This window comes from Eptatretus burgeri, chromosome 15 (genome assembly GCF_056783735.1).
Source record: "Eptatretus burgeri isolate ZD-2024b chromosome 15, Ebu_testis_v1, whole genome shotgun sequence".
Classification (NCBI taxonomy): domain Eukaryota; kingdom Metazoa; phylum Chordata; class Myxini; order Myxiniformes; family Myxinidae; genus Eptatretus; species Eptatretus burgeri.
Window position 1 is genome coordinate 6,679,197 of NC_140975.1, and position 9,551 is coordinate 6,688,747.

The 9,551-nt window shown below is 43.4% G+C and overlaps 1 protein-coding gene across 4 annotated transcripts in view; it reads left to right on the forward strand.

Moving 5' to 3' along the window:
- The first annotated feature begins 3,599 nt into the window (after nucleotides 1-3,599).
- HTR1F (5-hydroxytryptamine receptor 1F) overlaps nucleotides 3,600-9,551 on the forward strand; it is a 26,582-nt gene continuing 20,630 nt past the window's right edge. For all 4 annotated transcript variants that reach the window (XR_015051751.1, XR_015051752.1, XM_085857334.1 and 1 more), the window contains exon 1: nucleotides 3,600-3,738. The gene's annotated coding sequence lies outside the window, so the exon portion shown is untranslated. The remainder of the gene's footprint in view (nucleotides 3,739-9,551) is intronic.

Here is a 9,551-nt window from a genome sequence, read left to right on the forward strand (position 1 = left end):
TTTTCCTGGCCACGCCTTTCCCTCCAGCCACCCACAAATCACGGCCATATTTTTCGCTTCACATTGCTGAGTATGTTGATAAAAGCCTCATTAACATTTGAAGACTGAACAAGGTGTCTTCTATCATAAAATTAAGCTGCTGTTTGGAAGAAACAGGAACATTTTGATTGCAACTCAAATGAGGTAATGCAGGTTTTGTTTCCAAAACATACACCGCCCAATGAAGGTACGTGCATGCTTGAGTGCTTAAGCCACTCGGCGAGCTCTCTCCAAGAAACGTGCAACAACACAAGCAATTACACTTTGTAACTAAGGGAGGAAGGGGAAGGGTTGGGGTGGGAGGAGTAAGGGGTGGGGGTGGGAATCTGGAGGCACTGGGATGGGAGGAGGAAGGGTTGGAGAGTGGGGTGGGAGGAATAAGGGGTGGGGTGGGATGGGAGTAGGAAGGAGTGGGGGTGGGAGTCTGGAGGGACTGGCATGCGAAGAGGAAGGGGTGGGAGGAGGCAGGGGAAAGGGGGTTGTTGGAGAGTTCAATGGAAGGTTGGGGTGGGAAGTGCAGGGGAAGGGGTGAGGTGGGAGTCCAGAGGGACTGTTGTGGAAGGTGGAAGGGGTGGGGGTGTGAGGAGTTCGGGACATGGTGTAAGTCCGGAGGGACTGTCGTGGGAGGTGGAAGGGGTGGGGTGGAAGGAGGCAGATGATGACGAATAATTGATAGGTCATGTGATTTGGTGGCAATATTGGTTGGATTGAAGGAAAAAAAATGTTTTCGCTGGATAAAGAGGTCATTGTCGGTGAGGTGTCCGATTGAAGCGGGGTTGTGTCAAAGCAGCAGCAGCAGCAGCAGCAGCAGCAGCAGCAGCAGCAGCAGCAGCAGCAGCAGCAGCAGCAGCAGCAGCAGCAGCAGCAGCAGCAGCAGCAGCAGCAGCAGCAGCAGCAGCAGCAGCAGCAGCAGCAGCAGCAGCAGCAGCAGCAGCAGCAGCAGCAGCAGCAGCAGCAGCAGCAGCAGCAGCAGCAGCAGCAGCAGCAGCAGCAGCAGCAGCAGCAGCAGCAGCAGCAGCAGCAGCAGCAGCAGCAGCAGCAGCAGCAGCAGCAGCAGCAGCAGCAGCAGCAGCAGCAGCAGCAGCAGCAGCAGCAGCAGCCTGGTGTTGGCTTAATGGTTAGGGTGGTTAGGGTGGTGAGCTTGAGATCTGAGGATCCTGAGTTCAAATCCCACTTATCTGTTGAATTATTACCAGGTGGGGTTGATTCTGCCTGTCATCCTTCTGAGGTCGGCAAAATGAGTTCCAGCTTGCTGGTATCCTGTGTCTGAGCGGTGACCCATCCAGGATTGTGTCCCATACCCAAGGAGACTGCTTGGGCAGCACCACCACTCTGTACAGAGTATGGTCCCAATGGATGGATAGTGGATTACATTATCCTTAATTATGATTTTTTTTTCTCCTGTACTTTCCTGTTCACCACCTTGTGTTTTGTTTCTAAGAAGGTGTGTTCATATTATACCCAATTCTTTCCTTGTGATGTAACTGAAGAGGAGAATGGTGTCCGTGATGCAGAGAACTGAGTGGTGGAAGAGTTTGGTTCCTGCCTCTCCAAATGTAACATTCAATGATAAAGTACACACATGATTCTGAACTGCCTTGCACTCTTCCTTTTGATGCTAAATCTACATACGTGCATTTTGTTTCCATATTAGCCAAGGAATGACACAAGTACAAGATAAACAAATATACATACTTGGCGCTGGAAGTAAAATGACATAAGCTATAAGCAAAAATGGTCATGTGGCTGTTATGTGGTGTCCCGTAACTCAGTGTCTGCAATCGTTACCTCCTGAGTCAGTAATACACAGTCAGGTTAATATCGATCTCAAAATTCATTTTTACACACAAAGTCTTCAAAAAGGCAGGAAATAGGTTGCACACTAGTTTCCTGTGCATGAGTCATTTGTGGCCTTCATTCCTCCATCAAATGTTGACAAGTTGATAAAGCCCTTTGGATCCCTGCTGCTATAATGATGTACTTTGTGAGTCCTGCTTTATTTGGAAAGGCATTGCATGTCATGATGAAATATGGATTGGCAAAACCAAGGGTTCTGTGTGTGATACTGTGTCAATGGCACACACACACACCTTTGTTGGCCAGACCTCGATCTGTCTGTCAAGCTACCTTTAACTTTTCGGTCTTCAATGGAGAGTTTTGACTTGACAAGAAACACATTGCATCCTTCCTAAAAGATCTGGCAGAATTTATTTTTTTTTACAAGTGTGCAAGGTTCATGGCGAATGTTTGTACATGTGTTACATTTAGGGGCATGGACATTAGGAGACGATAGCCAAATCGATGCAGAACAAGGGATTTTAATCCTGGTATCTCAATATCATGAGCTCAGTGCTCAGGTGGGAACAACAAACAGGCTAATTCAACTAGTCCATGAGGATTGTTGTTGATGCGAGACAAGGATTGCAAGGAAATTGTATGCAGGAGGAGGCACCATTCGGCCCATCATGCCTGCACCACACCAGTACCAGATTTTAATAAATCCGTCAATACCCCTTCCCTTCGTCTGCAGCCTTTTGGCTGCTACACTGGTACTCATTTCGCCGACCTCAGAAGGATGACAGGCTGAGTCAACCCCCTGGTGTTAATTCAGCAGCCAACGTGGCATGAACTCAGGACCCGAGGATCCCAAGCCACCACCCTAACCGCTAAGCGTTAAGCCAACACCAGGTTATAATAGACTAGCTGGAGCCAAATTTCAGATGTCATAAACTATCATTGAACAGGTTTCAATTTTACCTGTATGTTCTCGTATTGTCCATGAAGGTACCATTGCAATCTCCTTGCTTTTAACTGTTAAGTGGCCCTGTTTTGAGTTGCCTGCCATTCTCCTGTTGTGAGTACTTAAAGGATTTCTCACCTCTTATCTGTCTGTTCCTGGGCTCCATTTGCTGTCATATAGTGCCCTGCCTTTTCAAGTTGGTGTTTATGGGATGGCCTGTCCACAATTATATTGATCGATCAGTAAAGGATCCCGTGATATCTAACATAAGAATAGGCCTTGAGGCTGGTACCGTGACACGATTCCATGTGTTGTTTGATTGTCCGGTTCACCATCTTTCCTTACGAGAACTTCCTGATTTATAACCATTTTGATGACGCTATTGGTCTCTATTTGGTGAACCATGAGCAAGTAATCAAATATTTTCGCATAAGTGATCGGCGTAATTTCAGATGACATAATTGCAGGATGTTAGGTCCACATGTAGGAAATGGAGTAAATTAAAGTACATTTTGTTTATCTTTGGCACCTCCAACTTTTGGTCCTTAAACAAAAATAATGTAAATACAAGTTAAATTATGAGTCAGGTTTGTAATTTCTCCCATTATCTTGGGCACCAGCATCACATCTCTGCCTGTCTCTTCCGTACCCCGAGGAATCTAAATGTCTCGACATTATTTACAGCTCGTATGACGAGGCCAAAGAATAAAGCTTGATGGTCTCACATTGCTTTGTTATTTAACACTTCTCTGTTGATGTTGCTCTCTCTCATCCCTCTCTGATCCTCCCCAGCTTCTCCAGGACACACACACATTCTCCCAGTAACCCCTTCCTGATCGAACTTCCAAAATCCAGGCTCATCCGCACACCGCAACTCTTTTGGTCCTCTTTACTCATCCTAAATCTAGAACCACCTTCCCGAGGCTGTACGACCCCCACTCCTTCCTCCAGGACTTCAAGTAGGTGGTGCACCTCTATCTTGTATCACCCTCCCAGCCATACTCGTGATACTTTTTATCCCCATTAACTGAACACACTTACTTGCTGGGTACTGTTTCCTCTCTTTTCTCCCTCTCTTATTTTCCTTTTCATTCTCTCTCTCTCATTTGTTGTGTCCAACTTTTGTCCCACTGCCCACGCTATCAGATAAATATTTATTCGACAAAATCTCCAAGAAGACTATCAGCTAACTTGAGTGACCTTATTGAATTGTACAAGCTGACTTTTTGAGCCTCTCTTTTAGTGGAGGGGGTTAAACAATCAGCAAAGTTTCAGAAAGTCATAAGCATCTCATTATAATTTACAAAAACAACTTTAGAGGGCAAGTATCAAGTAACAGTGAGGAATTTACATTGAACTCCAATCAATTACATCATTTTATTATCATACATGCAATGAAATTGTAATTTTTTTTTTGGAAGGGATAGTCTTAAAGGAAACGCTTCCCACTTTATTAGCTCACCTGGAACGTAGTTTTGGGGAGCTTATGGGATGGGGCATCGTCCGTCTGTCCGTCCGTCCATCCATCCACAAATACTTTCAACTTCTTCTCTAAAACTACACAAACTATTTTGATGAAACTTTGCCACAACCTTCATCACCGTATACGAAGCAAAGTTTGTTCATGGCATTAAAAAATCAGACCCTAAAGGGGTTTACAGGGTTGCCCCCCAAAATAGGTATTTGCTTTCTTCTCAGAAACGATGCACACAATTCTGATGAAACATGACTACAACCTTCATCACCCATGGTGTACCAGAGTTTGTTCATGACATTAGAAAAAATTGGGGTCTGAAGGGGGTGTAAGGGGGGAGAGGGGTTGCCCCCAAAAATATGTATTTACTTTCTTTTCTGAAACCACACACAATTTCGATGAAACTTGACCACAACCTTCATCACCCATGATGTACCAAAGTTTGTTCATGGCATTAAACAAAAGTCCACAGGTATTTACTTTCTTCTCCGTTACATATTGTGTGGGTCATCCATGCCTACGAGTGGTTACCTTATCCAGCCGCTACCAGGTGAGCTCCCAGGGGTATTGCCCATATGTTTTTTCAACTAAAACGGCACTCGGTAGAGCGCATACCTCCACCAGGCTGAACAGTTTACATTTTGTATCCCATTGATAAGCCGGATCTGGATCCGGACCTTATCCAAACTTAAATCAGCTTGTTCTTGGCACCTCACCAACTCATCCACTAAGTTTTGTCATAACACGTCCGCACTGTTTTGAAAGATCATGTTACAGATTGGCCATATCTCACAATTGTGAAGAATCTGTTTAAAAAAAATAATTAATTCCAGTATCGAGATTCGAATCTGGATCTTCACCAAAATCAAATCAACTTGTCCTCGTCACACACCCAATGTCTCCACCAAGTTTCATCCGAATCCGTCCACAACTTTTTGAGATATCCTGCTCACAGATAAACAAACAGACAGACAGGAGTAAAAACATAACCACCGTCCACCTTCGGTCGCGGAGGTAATAATTTAAGATTCTTTATGAAACATCTTTAGCTTCGCATAACTATTTATGAGAAGTACCTGTCTTTGATCATCATCATCTGTAAAATGTTTTCGACAATTAACATTGTTTAAAAGACAAAAAACAGAAGTTTGACTGAAATGCTTTAAAGGTGGCTATGAGGTAGTCTCCATGCTCTTTATCCATCCATTGGAACCATCCTCTGTGCAGAGCGTTGGTGCTGCCTAAGCAGTCTCCTTGGCTATTGGGCACTATCCTGGACAGGTCACCATTCTGACACAGGATACCAGCAAGCTGGCACTCATTTTGCTGACCTCAGGATGACAGGTGGAGTCAACCCCACCTGGTATTAATTCAACAACTGAGTGGGATTTGAACTCAGGATCTTAGGATCCCAAGCTCACTACCCTAACCATGAAGCCAACACCAGGCATGCTTTTTGTGATGATGGATTGAATCAACAGAATGTTGATCGAGTATGCCAACCACCATGGGAAGCAAGCAGAAGCTGACATTTTGTGGATTAACCCTTATTTTCGAGCAAAAAAAGGCCGCCATTGGATTAACATCTAAAATATTAGCTTCTCCATGCTTCCCACGGTCAACGTTCTGTTGATTCAATCCGTGGACCAACATTCGCCTTCACGGAGACAAGTTTTTCACTGTTCTTTATTATCATAATTTTGTGTGCAGCACCGAGCTGTGGGTTTGCAGCATTGCTGGTAGTATTGTGCTGCTGATGCGGTGCCCTCTATTGGTTAGAGCAGGGATTTGTAATTAGTTCAGTGCACTGGCGATAGCTTGCCTACTCTTTGCTAATCATTCCGTGGAATCCTTAACATGGTCCCACTAATACTGGCAAATGGGACAAATAGCTTAAGATCTATCCGAGGGATGGTGCACACATTGACGTATCACCTGCAACACCATGATGACTGTTTAGACCTGGGTCGGTGTGACAGCTCCCAGGTTAGATGCTATCGTGAGGTCACAGTATAGAGTAAAGTGACGCCGATGTCTGTTGCTGTGGGTTGGAGAATGCATGATCATAATCTTTATTCCCAACTCTAAAACTGTGTCCTCCGAACAATGCAGTAGTGAAGTAAGTAGAAAGTCAAAAGCTCCAGATATGTCCTTACACATTAGTGTTCATTAAGGCCCTGTCACACCTTGACGTTTTAGCCAGCGTATGGCAAGGTCTCAAAATGTACGTAAAACACTGGCGTACGCTGAACTACTGATGTTTTTTAAAGTTTTGGGCGTATAATAACATGTTGGATGTATGCATAACATATTAGTATCGTACACAGAACGTTTCAATCACATATAGATAACTTATAGCAACGAATGCTGAGTGTGTTGTAGGTGTTCACAACCTATGCCCAACGATAGTCTAACTTATGCATAGCGTGTGGCAGCGTATCGCCGACGATCATGTGGCGTAGGCTATTCATAGGCTGCGGCTCGACGATTCAAATCATAACCGCACTAGACATCGAAGTGTGAAGCTGCTGTCACACCTTGACGTTTTCGCCAGCGTATGCCGACGTATGAAAAATTTGCCAAACCAAGCTGGCACACGTCGAATACGTTATGGGTAAGTTTTGTATGCGTTAATAGCATGCTGGCATACGTCGTAGTATGCCGAGTACATCGAGAAATTTTCAGCATGCTGAAAATTTCTCGACGTACTCGACGTAAGACACACATTCCGCATACGCTGGCATAAGTTGTAGGCACGCTACGCGATCGTTGACACACGTCAACACACATTACTTGTACGTTACTCATAAGTCGAAACACATCAAGGTAATGTTTAGCATCAGTGTTCCAGACTCCCTGGTTGTTTTTTTGGTTTTTTTTCTTCGGTATGACGGTGATGTTGACTCTTCGATTTCTAGTGCGGTTATGATTTAAATCGTTGAGCGGCAGCCTAATAATTATATTATATTATATTTTTAACCGCACTAGAAATTGAAGTGTTAACATCACCGTCATACCGAAGAAAAAAAAAAAGGGAGTCTGGAACACTGACGCTAACCATTACATTGACGTGTTTCGACTTATGAGTAACGTACAAGTAACGTGTGTCGACGTGTGTCAACGATCGCGTAACGTGCCTACTACACGTTACTCATAGGTTAGAAATAAGTTTCGGGTACGCTAAACATTACCTCGACGTGTTTCGACTTATGAGTAACTTACAAGTAACGTGTGTCGACGTGTGTCAACGATCGTGTAACGTGCCTACAACTTATGCCAGCATTATGCGGAACGTGTGAGTCATACACTGGCATACGTCGAAAAATTTCAAGCATGGAAAATTTGTCTAACACCTCGGCATACTATGACGTATGCCAGCGTACTACGACGTATGCCAGCATACTACGACGTATGTCAGCGTACTACGACGTATGTCAGCGTACTACGACGTATGCCAGCATACTACGACGTATGCCAGCGTACTACGACGTATACCAGCGTACTCTTAACGTATACAAACTTACCCATAACCTATTCGACGTGTGCCAGCGTTTTAGCCAAATTTTGCATACGTCAGTCATACACTAGCTAAATTGTCAAGGTGTGACAGGGCCTTAAATACCGAATCCATATTAACAGTCCATTCAGTTGTAGCTATCCTTCGGAGATTTCCACTCGGGCCTTGCAGCGATCCACATAGTCACGAGTTTGCAGAACGAGTATCTTCCCATCCGGCAAGTTGAGAAAGTTCTCCAAGTCTTTCGTTGTGCAGAGGCACTGCCCTTTCTCTCAGGTATTCTTCCAAGTGCTTTCAGCTTATTTCAGAAGCTTTATGAGCCATTAGCAATATTTATGTCCGACACACACCATACCTTATGAAGCCCTGAATGCCAATGTTTCCTTGGGTTTCTACGGATGAGTGATGAGCATTCTGTGGTGGGATACTGGATGTCATTTTGAAAGTCCCATGTTGATTTAAAGACTATGTATATATTTATGTATGTATATGTATATACTGGCAGGTTATGCTTACGCATTCTAAGCAATAATGAACTGTGCTTCCCCATTGTCCCAATCGCTCACCTGCATTTTTTTTTACATTTTTTTTTTTCATTTACTTATATTTTTATTTTCGGATGCTTTTCGACGGTTCTGTGATTTTATTTTTTTTTTTACCCGGTGTATCAGCTTCGATGTCCATCGGCGTGCAAAATTTAAGCTTTCTACATCACCTGGAAGGCGCCGATCTTCAATATCAGTTCATGAGTCAGTGGTTAGAATTAGATATAATATCTGTTTATGTATGTATGTATATATATATATATATGTATATATATATATATGTATGTATGTATGTATGTATGTATGTATGTATGTATGTATGTATGTATGTATGTATGTATGTATGTATGTATGTATATATATATATATATATATATATATATATATATATATATATATATATATATATATATATATATATATATATATATATATATATATATATATATATATATATATATATATATATATATATATATATATGTATGTAAGCCTGGTGTTGGCGCAGTGGTAAGGGCAGTGGCTTGGGACCCAAGAGGTCCTGAGTTCAAGCCCCGTTGGGACACTGAATTAATATATGTATGTATATGTATATACATATATATATATATATATATATATATATATATATATATGTGTATATATATATATATAAATATATATATATATATAAATATATATAAACCAAGTCGAAAACACCAGGGGGTTGACTCAGCCTGCCATCCTTCCGAGGTCGGCAAAATGAGCACCAGTTGTACTGGGCCCGGTGTATGCCCCGGTTAGAATAGGTGTACCATATCCCTGTGTGTCGTAAGAGGCGACCAGGGTTGCGTCAGGAAGGGCATCCGGCATAAAAACCTATGCCAAATCATTATGCGGACAACAAAACGAATTTCCATACCGGATCGGTCGAGGCCCGGGTTACTAACGACCGCCACCGGTACCGGTGGTCAGCAGGGTACCAGTGGAAATTGTGCTACTGCTGGGCGAAGGAGGAGAAGGAGACGGGGAAGGCGAGTCCGGAGGCAGTGGGAGAGGGGGAAGGGTAGAAGTGTGGAGGTGAGAGTTGGAACTCTGAATGTTGGGACGATGACTGGCAAAGGGCGAGAGTTGGCTGATATGATGGAGAGAAGAAAGGTGGACATACTGTGTGTACAAGAGACCAAGTGGATGGGGAGTAAGGCGAGGAGCATTGGAGGTGGTTTCAAACTGTTCTACCATGGTGTGGATGGGAGG